At 43.6% G+C, this 14,232-nt stretch overlaps 1 long non-coding RNA gene across 1 annotated transcript in view; it reads right to left on the reverse strand.

Moving 5' to 3' along the window:
* Nucleotides 1-1,405: 1,405 nt before the first annotated feature.
* The window catches only part of LOC135057850 (uncharacterized), a 53,660-nt gene continuing 40,833 nt past the window's right edge, over nucleotides 1,406-14,232 (reverse strand). Inside the window, exon 4 of the long non-coding RNA XR_010244413.1 lies at nucleotides 1,406-1,929. This is a non-coding gene — a long non-coding RNA (uncharacterized LOC135057850). The remainder of the gene's footprint in view (nucleotides 1,930-14,232) is intronic.

Below are 14,232 nucleotides of genomic sequence, written 5' to 3' on the forward strand. Positions count from 1 at the left end.
CATAACGCATTCGCTGTTCAGACCCGATCGCACGGCTGCGAAAAAATGCAGCGTGCGCTCGGGTCTGAATGACCCCCTTAGTGTGTTGGATGTGGACATCTGATGATAACTCACTAAAACCTAGTAACTAAAAAAAAATCAAAATGCAGAGATGATACAATATTAATTTTACCATAACATTATATGAAAATATATAAATCATGTTTTTTTCATTATTATCATATTAATTTACCAATAATGTAACAGTGTATACAGAATTGCAGAATAACATTATTTACTAGGAAAGATTTTGCTCAATTAGTTTTTATCATAGCCATAACCAGTATTAGACCAGGTCAGACCTCTAAAGTGCTAGATTAATTCTTTGTCACCAGTGCCATTAACTCGTGGTGTCCCACAAAGTTCTATACTATCTTCCTTGCTTTTTGCAGTATACATACTACCACTGGGTGAAATAATCAGACGTCATTGCCTGGTCTACCACTGCTATGTAGATGATACACAGCTGTACTTGTCCTTTGCTCCAGGTACTGATAACCCAATAACAACCCTAAGCAGCTGTCTAGCTGAGCTCCAGGAGTGGATAAGTTACCTGCGAATGAACCCTGATAAAACAGAAGTGCTGATGATAAGTCACAGGACAAGACTGCAGCATAGCCAACTGACAGGACTTATGCTTGGGGGTTCAAAACTACAAAACACTGATCATGTGCGGAATCTTGGTTTTGTCCTGGATAGTGGCCTGACACTTGAACATCAGGTATCAGCCACAATCAAATCCTCATTCTTTCATCTGAGGAACACAGCCAGAATCAATGGCTACCGGTAGGATGGTGAATCGTTTTCAAGATTGGCTTACTCACTTTCAAAGCCCTACATGACCAGTGTCCAATGGTAATTGAAGCAGCTTCTGATTCCTTACTGTCCCACTCGATTACTATGATCTGTAGAATCTCCCTGAATTCATCAGGGGGTCTGAGCCTTCAACTTTGTGGCACAGACTCTATGGAACTCTCTTCCCCGCACAGTTCAAGAAGCCTCCACTCTAGAATCCTTCAAAAATAGACCAAAGCGTTACCTATTTACCCACGTATTTCACTAATATCTACTGTTAAGCTTGTTTTGTATTTTGAGCTGTAAAGACAAATGTAAAGCATCTGAGTCCTATTAGGAGAGTGCTATATAAATATTATTATTATTATTATTATTATTATTATTATTATTATTATTATTTTTTGTTGTTGTTATTATTATTATTATTATTTGTTGTTGTTGTTGTTATTATTATTATTATTATTATTATTACTACTACATCACAGAGAGTACTTTCATCCACAGAGTAACAACATATCACTTTAAAGTTGATTTTCAAGAAGAAAAGAAAAGTGCTACAAGAAGATGGCAACTTTACTGACAGAACAAATACCAGTTTCTGTTTAAATAACTCATATGGGTTAAATGATGTAGCATGTCTGGGTGGAAATAAAGCTCTCAGGTGCCAGCGGACTCTCAGATTTGTTTCCTTGCTAATTCTGGTAGTGCTTGATCTGCAAGACATCTATATTACAGAAAGCCATCACCCAGCGCCAACCAATCTCTAGCAGCCGGCAGTACCCTCTCTGTGTCTTGTCACGTCCACCGACAGTAGGGAAACACACTAAGAGGGAGCTTCCAGCAACCCTGATCTGCGTAACCTAAATAACATGTCATGTTTCTGTGTCAAACATAGAGCCATCTACAAGACTCCTCCAATTCTTTTTGTTTGTTTCTCTTCCTGTTTAACCTATCTCCTCTGGAAGAAATATAAAAAAAACACCACACTTGTGTTCTTTTGCCGTTCCATGGAAGCTGGAACATAGCCAGTATCTCCTGTCTGCTTTTGCTCAGTGACCTCAAAGATGATCTTAGCTGGACGTTGGCCAACTCTTCCTGTACAAAGAAAGGAATGAGATAACTGGCTTACATGCTTCTAATTGTATTACATTTTCTCGTGATAGGCACAAATCCATTTATTTAAGCAATCTACTGTATATAATGCATTTTTTGTGTTAAAGCAGGCCTTAAACATTACCTGTTTATTTTTTTAGTCCATACCAATGTCAGGTAAGAAAGAATTTTATGGTACATGGTACTTGTATTTTTTTTACATCTTTTTCATACTTTAACATCCACGTGGACTACGATTGGAAATAGTAACCCTGATGGAGCGCATCGAGGCACCTTGCACACAGCATGGCAAGTGAAGCGAGCCATGCAAGAGGACGCTGTACCCTAATTGGGGTTACCTGTGCTATGAAAGTGAAAAAGACACCCAAAAAAATGCTGTGTCAACCTTTTTATGTGTCTACCTTTTGTACCTGTCAAGCTTTTCCTGTGTCAACCTTTTGTCAGTGTCGATCTAATACATGTAGACTATATAGGGTCAACCTAGACAATGTAACTCTTATATACCACACCCGTCCCACACTATATCACTAGCAATCTATTAGTAAGTTTGCCAAACTACCAGTAGGATTCACATATACCAGACGGAAGTATTGTAGTGCTTTTAAAAAAAACAAGTATAAAATACTTTAATAAGCCAAGGATAGTATACAAAAAAATAGTTTAATAAAATAATGTATTTTATGCTGGTGTGTGTGAGAAAGCGCTCCTCTCTACTATTATTTAGGACCCAAGGGCCTCTAGATACGCCACTGTGTCCATTGGATAGGCAGTATCTTTTGTTCTCGATTGGTTTTTATTGGTGCGGTGTTACTGATGTTAAGCTGTTTTATGCCTCCTAGAGCCGCAGAACGTCAAAAGTTCAAACAAAGCAAGAAGCCAATTTAGCAATGTCAAGCCTACTGCCTAGAGGCAATACATAGTTATTTTTTTATTTAGGTGGGAAACCCCCTTTGATGTGTAATCTACTAAATCAAAACTTAATAGTAGCATAACAAGAAAGTTTGGGACTTCATTTCATTTGGCTTCCATCCAGATAAAATGTTATTCACTGATATTGATTCTTTGTTTGAACTAATCTACCATCTAATGTACAGACACTCGGGTACACTTATAGGCAAGGCACAACTGTAAGATGATATGTAAAAGATAGTGCAGAGCGGCATTTCTCATCTGAAATGGAAAGAATAAAGTACACAGAAATAGTCTTCTAATTGTATCACTTCCCCCTCTCAGTTATACTTTGTCTTGGGCAATGTCACTGCACACTGGACACGTGCACAATCTCTCCTCACTGCAGTAAATGTACTTAGGTCAAACACAGGATAGATGTAGAGGAAGCTCATGCAGGGTTCTCAGATGTCTTTGCTTAAGATACAGAATATAAGGAAACACAAGATCAAGCGTCATATCTGACAGAGTCGTCCAACTACGGTTCTGGGCCAGTGGGTCTTCCTCCACTGTTGGTACCTGGCAGCAGGCCTAGGTGTTCTCCATGGATACATCTGGGATCGAGGTTGATGGGACAAGAGCCAGAGTAAATCTTAAACCCCAGCAGCATTTCTTAAACAAATAAATCCTTCCCAGTAAATAAATGCTTCCCAACATGACTTCTACATCCCCCAAGAGGAGGAAGACGTGTATCTGAGAGAGTGTACAGTGCACAATGAGTACAACCAGAAAACTGCTGATTCCCACACCAAATATTCTCACATCCCGAATCAGAAAAGATGCAGATTAGCTGTAATATAGTTTATACTATTTCCCAGGTAGATATTACTCATATCATCAGAGGGGGAATAAAACATAGGCCCTCATTCCGAGTTGTTCGCTCGCAAGCTGCTTTTAGCAGCATTGCACACGCTAAGCCACCGCCTACTGGGAGTGTATTTTAGCATAGCAGAATTGCGAACGAAAGATTAGCAGAATTGCGAATAGACACTTCTTAGCAGTTTCTGAGTAGCTCGGGACTTACTCCTACACTGCGATCAGTTCAGTCAGTTTCGTTCCTGGTTTGACGTCACAAACACACCCAGCGTTCGCCCAGACACTCCCCCATTTCTTCAGACACTCCCGCGTTTTTCCCAGAAACGGCTGCGTTTTTTCGCACACACCCATAAAACGGCTAGTTCCCGCCCAGAAACACCCACTTCCTGTCAATCACACTCCGATCACCAGAACGAAGAGATTTCTTCGTTAAGCCGTGAGTAAAATACCAAACTTTTTAGCAAGTTTACTTGGCGCAGGCGCACTGCGAACGTTGCGCATGCGCAGTTTGCGACTAATCGCACCGATGCGAAGAAAAATAACGAGCGAACAACTCGGAATGAGGGCCATATACAAGTAGAGTCTCAGATGAATTAAGTAATTTTGTAATAATGACTAATATTTACATTTCACATTAACAAAGTAGATTAAATCATTTCACCAAATGGTCTAGCACACTTTTTGTGCATGCAATAATTAGTTTTTCCTTGCAAATTAGCATTTGTGCATACAATATATATACAGGATAGTAAGGGACAAGACTTACAGTAATCTAACATATATTATTTTCCCACAGTGTCTCAAAGAAGAATAGACACTGTGGGTTATGATCCGATTTTCAGTTCTCTAGGAAACTAATGACATCAATAACGCATAACAGGGCCTAATTCATGTTTGTAAGGAAGCTGCTGTGCAATTCCGTGTAATTAAAATTCAAATGCAGCAGGAGGTGTCTGTAGGAGATAGAGATGTGCACCGGAAATTTTTCGGGTTTTTGTGTTTTGGTTTTGGATTCGGTTCCGCGGCCGTGTTTTGGATTCGGACGCGTTTTGGCAAAACCTCCCTGAAATTTTTTTAAAAAAACCCCTCAAAAACAGCATAAATCATAGAATTTGGGGGTAATTTTGATCCTATAGTATTATTAACCTCAATAACCACAATTTCCACTCATTTCCAGTCTATTCTGAACACCTCACAATACTATTTTTAGTCCTAAAATTTGCACCGAGGTCGCTGGATGACTAAGCTAAGCGACCCAAGAGGGCGGCACAAACACCTGGCCCATCTAGGAGTGGCACTGCAGTGTCAGACAGGATGGCTGATTTCAAAAATAGTCCCCAAACAGCACATGATGCAAAGAAAAGAGAAAAAGAGGTGCACTGTGGTTGCTGGACGCTTAAGCTAAGCGACACAAACACCTCAATATCACAGGAATTATTCGTTCTAATCAATGGTATTATTGGTCCAAATCACTGGAAGAAAATGACAAAATCACTGGAATTATTCGTTCTATTCAATGGTATTATTGGTCCAAATCACTGGAAGAAAATGACAAAATCAATGGAATTATTTGGCAAGATCACTGTAATTAATAATTATAAATCACTGATATTTATTGGTAAAATCTCGCTATCGCCTGCCTAGTGAAGTGGAATCTAGATGGGATTTTGTACCGGGGACACAATAACTTCATCAATTGTCTAAATCCCACTGTACTAATGGCGGAAAATGGGCACACGTCTAACAGCGCACTGATTATACTGAGAACTGATTATACTGATCACTGATGATACTACGAAGAACTGACACTGAGCAGCGAGAACAGCACTGGACTATTGTACTGTAGTATACTGGTCACCACAATGCAGCACTGACACTGAGCACAGATATTAAGCACTGATCAGGATTCTAGAAGTGACACAGAGCTGCAAGATACAGCAATGGCCTACTGTACTGTACTACTATATACCGGTGGTCACCACAATGCTGCACTGTACTACTATATACTGGTCACAACAATGCAGCAGATATTGAGCACTGATCAGGATACTAGAACTGAGTCTGACACAGAGCTGCAAGATACAGCAATGGCCTACTGTACTGTACTATATGTATACCAGTGACGTGCGGTGGGGTGAGGCAGGTGAGGCAGAGCCTTTCCTGTCATACTAACTTTTGTGCAAGAGGTTTGACTGTATAAAATAGAAGGAAAATACAAAGAATATGTTTGAAATATCTTCTTTGCATTATTCTAATAATTTTTATAGCCAAAACTCTGGAGTAAAATCTCTATGGCAGGTGAGGCAGTGCCTCAACTGCCTAACTTTTCTGCTCATCTCTGACCAAAACTCACCAAATTTCCAGGAGTTTATACTGCTGCACCTGTGCATAATGCCCAGATGTACGCTTTGGCTCATATATTGCATGTATATCTGGCTCTGGTGCTAGCCAGTGCCTCCTGAGCTATTTAGCTCACTGCACGTCCCTGATGTATACTGCTAGTCACCAAAATGCTGCACTGTCCTACTATATACTGCTCACAATAATGCAGCACAGAAATGGATAGTATACTTGAAACAGAGCTGCAAGATACAGCAATGGCCTACTGTACTGTACTATATGTATACTGCTGGTCACCAAAATGCTGCACTGTCCTACTATATACTGCTCACAATAATGCAGCACAGATATGGATAGTATACTTGACACAGAGCTGCAAGATACAGCAATGGCCTACTGTACTGTACTATATGTATACAGCTGGTCACCAAAATGCTGCACTGTCCTACTATATACTGCTCACAAATAATGTAGCACAGATATGGATAGTGTACTTGACACAGAGCTGCAAGATACAGCAATGGCCTACTGTACTGTACTATATGTATACTGCTGGTCACTAAAATGCTGCACTGTCCTACTATATACTGCTCACACTAATGCAGCACAGATATGGATAGTATACTTGACACAGAGCTGCAAGATACAGCAATGGCCTACTGTACTGTACTATATGTATACTGCTGGTCACCAAAATGCTGCACTGTCCTACTATATACTGCTCACAATAATGCAGCACAGATATGGATAGTATACTTGACACAGAGTTGCAAGATACAGCAATGGCCTACTGTACTGTACTACTAAAATTATATACTGGTGGTCCCCACAATGCAGCACACTGAGCACAGATATTTGCAGCACACTGAGCACAGATATGGAGCGTTTTCAGGCAGAGAACGTAGATATTTTCAGCACACTGAGCACAGATATTTGCAGCACACTGAGCACAGATATTTGCAGCACACTGAGCACAGATACGGAGCTTTTCAGGGAGAGAACGCAGCCACGTCCTCTCTGTTCAATCTCCGATGCACAAGTGAAAATGGTGGCGACGCGCGGCTCTTTATATAGAATACGAATCTCGTGAGAATCCGACAGCGGGATGATGACGTTCGGGCGCGTTCGGGTTAACCGAGCAAGGCGGGAAAATCTGAGGCTGCCTCGGACCCGTGTAAAATAGGTGAAGTTCGGGGGGGTTCGGATCTCGGAGAGCCGAACCCGCTCATCTCTAGTAGGAGATAGACGCCTCCTGCGTGTACTTATGAGATCCGAATGCTGTGTCTGAGGACGCAGCCTCTAATCACCATCCCGACCATCGCTCGTGATTTGCGCTGTTTGTAGGCACTGGTCAGCTTGTGTGAGCTGAAGCTAAATCAGGTTGGCCATCAAATCTGGATACCCGGGTCATGTAAGTCTGCGTCCGATGACGCAGACCATGGACCCATCACACCCTTGTTTTAAAGAACGGTGGCGCGTGATTCCCCCCAAACACCGCAGAACGTCAATCATCCTGCGGCTGACAGGGGACTGAGAGCGATATCACAAGAACCGTTCTGCACATGCGCACCATCAGGTTTAGGTATAAATCTGAATTAGGCCCAAAGTACATACATACAGCTATTCGCATGCACCCTTTTTTATGGGTTCAGTATGGTATGCCGGCGGTCGGGCTCCCGGCGACCAGCATACCGGCTCCGGGAGCCCGGCCGCCAGCTTACCGACAGTGTAGCAAGTGCAAATGAGCCCCTTGCGGGCTCACTGCGCTCGCCACGCTACGGGCTATTTTATTCTCCCTCCAGGGGGGTCGTGGACCCCCACGAGGGAGAATAAGTGTCGATATGCCGGCTGTCGGGATTCCGGCGCCGGGATCCCGTCAGTCGGCATACTGAAGACCACCCCTTTTTTATAACAGGTTGTCAAGAAAGTTTAAACAATAACTTGTCACAGTTATTATTTTCCACAAAATATATTTGGTATCATGTTTCACATCCCTTAGTCACTCACAAATGTATCAATAGGATCCGGGTTACACAGAGATTAGGTGCATATTTTACAATGTAGAAATCCCTGATATATATTTAATTTGTTATTGCCGCATATCACTAAGCATTAAGAAATTAATTATCAGGGCAATGTATTAAGAATCTCTTGCAGGGACATGGGCTCCAAAATGTGAAGTGTTAACAGTAAACTAATCACATAATTACTTCTGGGTTTAGACATCTCATATTATCCATAAGGCTGACTAGGCTAAAGCCTAGGGGCCCCACAGGGACTAGGGGCCCATCATTTTTCTTTGCTGAGACACTGTTATCAGCACCCTAACGCTCCATTGTCTAAAAGCACTTTGCACTCCGTGCCGTAGCAAGGCACACTAATAGTTAGCTGAGGTTTGTTTTGAGACAACGGGCAAGGGGGGAGAAAAGAATAGGAAGCACGATTGTGCTGTGGGAAAAGAGGTCAGCAGACTTTATTTCAACTGGGTATCGTCCGTTTTAATAGTGAATGTGTAAATGATGGAATAAGCTCTGCTTCCCAAATGTCAACTGTAATGGGGTGGAAGACTGAAGTGCCTGAGAGGACCCGAAATACCTGAAAGCCTAGGGGCCCGGCCACTGGTTAATACAGCTCAGGGTTTATACCCGGAACAACTACTGTCCATGTATGGCTCTCTGCCAGAGCATGTACAATCATTTTATAAACGGAGAGGCATCTGTACTTCATACTTTTGCCCAGAATGCAGTCTGCACAGACTTCTCTAGGGATTGTATGTGCAATTGTATATTCTCTACATACATACCTAGGACACTTAGGGCCTGATACTAAGTGCCACATAATGCCGATGTTCATGGAGTTGAGTGATTTTTTGTCATCGTACTGCACAGTCTTTAAAAACTCCCACAGCTCATTTGTCCAACAGTGTGTTTGCAATGGTGCCAAGAAGGGGAGTCCTAATTACCCGGGCCCAGGTCTAAAGGAGGGGCCCAGGGGTCTCCAGGTGTGGCCCCCCACCCCCTGACTTGGCAGAAACTGCTGCAGCTTTTCTCCGCAGCCCAGCACACGCGGTTGAACGGTTTGCTGGTTCTGCCAATGGTTGTGATTACAGCGTCTAGAGAGGCTCAAGTGGGCTTCTCAGTCCTTGCACATGCGGATGCACGGATGTACACCATGGAAGCTGTATTTGCATACAGTCCCAGAAAAAATACCGGCAAAAGACACACACATGACGGTCACTGCAGCACCCGAGAATTGGGTTCTTAATGCAGAATATGTATAAAAATTAGAGATGAGCGGGTTCGGTTTCTCTGAATCCGAACCCGCCAGAACTTCATGTTTTTTTTCACGGGTCCGAGCTACTCGGATCTTCCCGCCTTGCTCGGTTAACCCGAGCGCGCCCGAACGTCATCATGACGCTGTCGGATTCTCGCGAGGCTCGGATTCTATCGCGAGACTCGGATTCTATATAAGGAGCCGCGCGTCGCCGCCATTTTCACACGTGCATTGAGATTGATAGGGAGAGGACGTGGCTGGCGTCCTCTCCGTTTAGAATAGATTAGAGAGACACTTGATTTACTAATTTTGGGGAGCATTAGGAGTACTCAGTACAGTGCAGAGTTTTGCTGATAGTGACCACCAGTTTTATTTATAATCCGTTCTCTGCCTGAAAAAAGCGATACACAGCACACAGTGACTCAGTCACATACCATATCTGTGTGCACTGCTCAGGCTCAGGCCAGTGTGCTGCATCATCTATTATCTATATATAATATTATATATATCTGTCTGACTGCTCAGCTCACACAGCTTATAATTGTGGGGGAGACTGGGGAGCACTACTGCAGTGCCAGTTATAGGTTATAGCAGGAGCCAGGAGTACATAATATATTATATAGTGAGTGACCACCAGACACACAGTGCAGTTTATTTAATATATCCGTTCTCTGCCTGAAAAAAGCGATACACACAGTGACTCAGTCAGTCACATACCATATCTGTGTGCACTGCTCAGGCTCAGGCCAGTGTGCTGCATCATCTATATATATTATATATCTGTCTGACTGCTCAGCTCACACAGCTTATAATTGTGGGGGAGACTGGGGAGCACTACTGCAGTGCCAGTTATAGGTTATAGCAGGAGCCAGGAGTACATAATATTATATTAAAATTAAACAGTGCACACTTTTGCTGCAGGAGTGCCACTGCCAGTGTGACTAGTGACCAGTGACCTGACCACCAGTATATATAATATTAGTAGTATACTATCTCTTTATCAACCAGTCTATATTAGCAGCAGACACAGTACAGTGCGGTAGTTCACGGCTGTGGCTACCTCTGTGTCGGCACTCGGCAGCCCGTCCATAATTGTATATACCACCTAACCGTGGTTTTTTTTTCTTTCTTTATACATACATACTAGTTACGAGTATACTATCTCTTTATCAACCAGTCTATATTAGCAGCAGACACAGTACAGTGCGGTAGTTCACGGCTGTGGCTACCTCTGTGTCGGCACTCGGCAGCCCGTCCATAATTGTATATACCACCTAACCGTGGTTTTTTTTTCTTTCTTTATACATACATACTAGTTACGAGTATACTATCTCTTTATCAACCAGTCTATATATTAGCAGCAGACACAGTACAGTGCGGTAGTTCACGGCTGTGGCTACCTCTGTGTCGGCACTCGGCAGCCCGTCCATAATTGTATATACCACCTAACCGTGTTTTTTTTTTCTTTCTTTATACATACATACTAGTTACGAGTATACTATCTCTTTATCAACCAGTCTATATATTAGCAGCAGACACAGTACAGTGCGGTAGTTCACGGCTGTGGCTACCTCTGTGTCGGCACTCAGCAGCCCGTCCATAATTGTATATACCACCTAACCGTGGTTTTTTTTTCTTTCTTTATACATACATACTAGTTACGAGTATACTATCTCTTTATCAACCAGTCTATATATTAGCAGCAGACACAGTACAGTGCGGTAGTTCACGGCTGTGGCTACCTCTGTGTCGGCACTCGGCAGCCCGTCCATAATTGTATATACCACCTAACCGTGGTTTTTTTTTCTTTCTTTATACATACATACTAGTTACGAGTATACTATCTCTTTATCAACCAGTCTATATATTAGCAGCAGACACAGTACAGTGCGGTAGTTCACGGCTGTGGCTACCTCTGTGTCGGCACTCGGCAGCCCGTCCATAATTGTATATACCACCTAACCGTGGTTTTTTTTTCTTTCTTTATACATACATACTAGTTACGAGTATACTATCTCTTTATCAACCAGTCTATATATTAGCAGCAGACACAGTACAGTGCGGTAGTTCACGGCTGTGGCTACCTCTGTGTCGGCACTCGGCAGCCCGTCCATAATTGTATATACCACCTAACCGTGGTTTTTTTTTCTTTCTTTATACATACATACTAGTTACGAGTATACTATCTCTTTATCAACCAGTCTATATTAGCAGCAGACACAGTACAGTGCGGTAGTTCACGGCTGTGGCTACCTCTGTGTCGGCACTCGGCAGCCCGTCCATAATTGTATATACCACCTAACCGTGGTTTTTTTTTCTTTCTTTATACATACATACTAGTTACGAGTATACTATCTCTTTATCAACCAGTCTATATATTAGCAGCAGACACAGTACAGTGCGGTAGTTCACGGCTGTGGCTACCTCTGTGTCGGCACTCGGCAGCCCGTCCATAATTGTATATACCACCTAACCGTGGTTTTTTTTTTCTTTCTTTATACATACATACTAGTTACGAGTATACTATCTCTTTATCAACCAGTCTATATATTAGCAGCAGACACAGTACAGTGCGGTAGTTCACGGCTGTGGCTACCTCTGTGTCGGCACTCGGCAGCCCGTCCATAATTGTATACTAGTATCCAATCCATCCATCTCCATTGTTTACCTGAGGTGCCTTTTAGTTGTGCCTATTAAAATATGGAGAACAAAAATGTTGAGGTTCCAAAATTAGGGAAAGATCAAGATCCACTTCCACCTCGTGCTGAAGCTGCTGCCACTAGTCATGGCCGAGACGATGAAATGCCAGCAACGTCGTCTGCCAAGGCCGATGCCCAATGTCATAGTACAGAGCATGTCAAATCCAAAACACCAAATATCAGTAAAAAAAGGACTCCAAAACCTAAAATAAAATTGTCGGAGGAGAAGCGTAAACTTGCCAATATGCCATTTACCACACGGAGTGGCAAGGAACGGCTGAGGCCCTGGCCTATGTTCATGGCTAGTGGTTCAGCTTCACATGAGGATGGAAGCACTCAGCCTCTCGCTAGAAAAATGAAAAGACTCAAGCTGGCAAAAGCAGCACAGCAAAGAACTGTGCATTCTTCGAAATCCCAAATCCACAAGGAGAGTCCAATTGTGTCGGTTGCGATGCCTGACCTTCCCAACACTGGACGTGAAGAGCATGCGCCTTCCACCATTTGCACGCCCCCTGCAAGTGCTGGAAGGAGCACCCGCAGTCCAGTTCCTGATAGTCAGATTGAAGATGTCAGTGTTGAAGTACACCAGGATGAGGAGGATATGGGTGTTGCTGGCGCTGGGGAGGAAATTGACCAGGAGGATTCTGATGGTGAGGTGGTTTGTTTAAGTCAGGCACCCGGGGAGACACCTGTTGTCCGTGGGAGGAATATGGCCGTTGACATGCCAGGTGAAAATACCAAAAAAATCAGCTCTTCGGTGTGGAGGTATTTCACCAGAAATGCGGACAACAGGTGTCAAGCCGTGTGTTCCCTTTGTCAAGCTGTAATAAGTAGGGGTAAGGACGTTAACCACCTCAGAACATCCTCCCTTATACGTCACCTGCAGCGCATTCATAATAAGTCAGTGACAAGTTCAAAAACTTTGGGTGACAGCGGAAGCAGTCCACTGACCAGTAAATCCCTTCCTCTTGTAACCAAGCTCACGCAAACCACCCCACCAACTCCCTCAGTGTCAATTTCCTCCTTCCCCAGGAATGCCAATAGTCCTGCAGGCCATGTCACTGGCAATTCTGACGAGTCCTCTACTGCCTGGGATTCCTCCGATGCATCCTTGCGTGTAACGCCTACTGCTGCTGGCGCTGCTGTTGTTGCCGCTGGGAGTCGATGGTCATCCCAGAGGGGAAGTCGTAAGCCCACTTGTACTACTTCCAGTAAGCAATTGACTGTTCAACAGTCCTTTGCGAGGAAGATGAAATATCACAGCAGTCATCCTACTGCAAAGCGGATAACTGAGTCCTTGACAACTATGTTGGTGTTAGACGTGCGTCCGGTATCCGCCGTTAGTTCACAGGGAACTAGACAATTTATTGAGGCAGTGTGCCCCCGTTACCAAATACCATCTAGGTTCCACTTCTCTAGGCAGGCGATACCGAGAATGTACACGGACGTCAGAAAAAGACTCACCAGTGTCCTAAAAAATGCAGTTGTACCCAATGTCCACTTAACCACGGACATGTGGACAAGTGGAGCAGGGCAGGGTCAGGACTATATGACTGTGACAGCCCACTGGGTAGATGTATGGACTCCCGCCGCAAGAACAGCAGCGGCGGCACCAGTAGCAGCATCTCGCAAACGCCAACTCTTTCCTAGGCAGGCTACGCTTTGTATCACCGGTTTCCAGAATACGCACACAGCTGAAAACCTCTTACGGCAACTGAGGAAGATCATCGCGGAATGTCTTACCCCAATTGGACTCTCCTGTGGATTTGTGGCATCGGACAACGCCAGCAATATTGTGTGTGCATTAAATATGGGCAAATTCCAGCACGTCCCATGTTTTGCACATACCTTGAATTTGGTGGTGCAGAATTTTTTAAAAAACGACAGGGGCGTGCAAGAGATGCTGTCGGTGGCCAGAAAAATTGCGGGACACTTTCGGCGTACAGGCACCACATACAGAAGACTGGAGCACCACCAAAAACTACTGAACCTGCCCTGCCATCATCTGAAGCAAGAAGTGGTAACGAGGTGGAATTCAACCCTCTATATGCTTCAGAGGTTGGAGGAGCAGCAAAAGGCCATTCAAGCCTATACAATTGAGCACGATATAGTAGGTGGAATGCACCTGTCTCAAGTGCAGTGGAGAATGATTTCAACGTTGTGCAAGGTTCTGATGCCCTTTGAACTTGCCACACGTGAAGTCAGTTCA

Source organism: Pseudophryne corroboree, chromosome 3, assembly GCF_028390025.1.
Source record: "Pseudophryne corroboree isolate aPseCor3 chromosome 3, aPseCor3.hap2, whole genome shotgun sequence".
NCBI lineage: Eukaryota > Metazoa > Chordata > Amphibia > Anura > Myobatrachidae > Pseudophryne > Pseudophryne corroboree.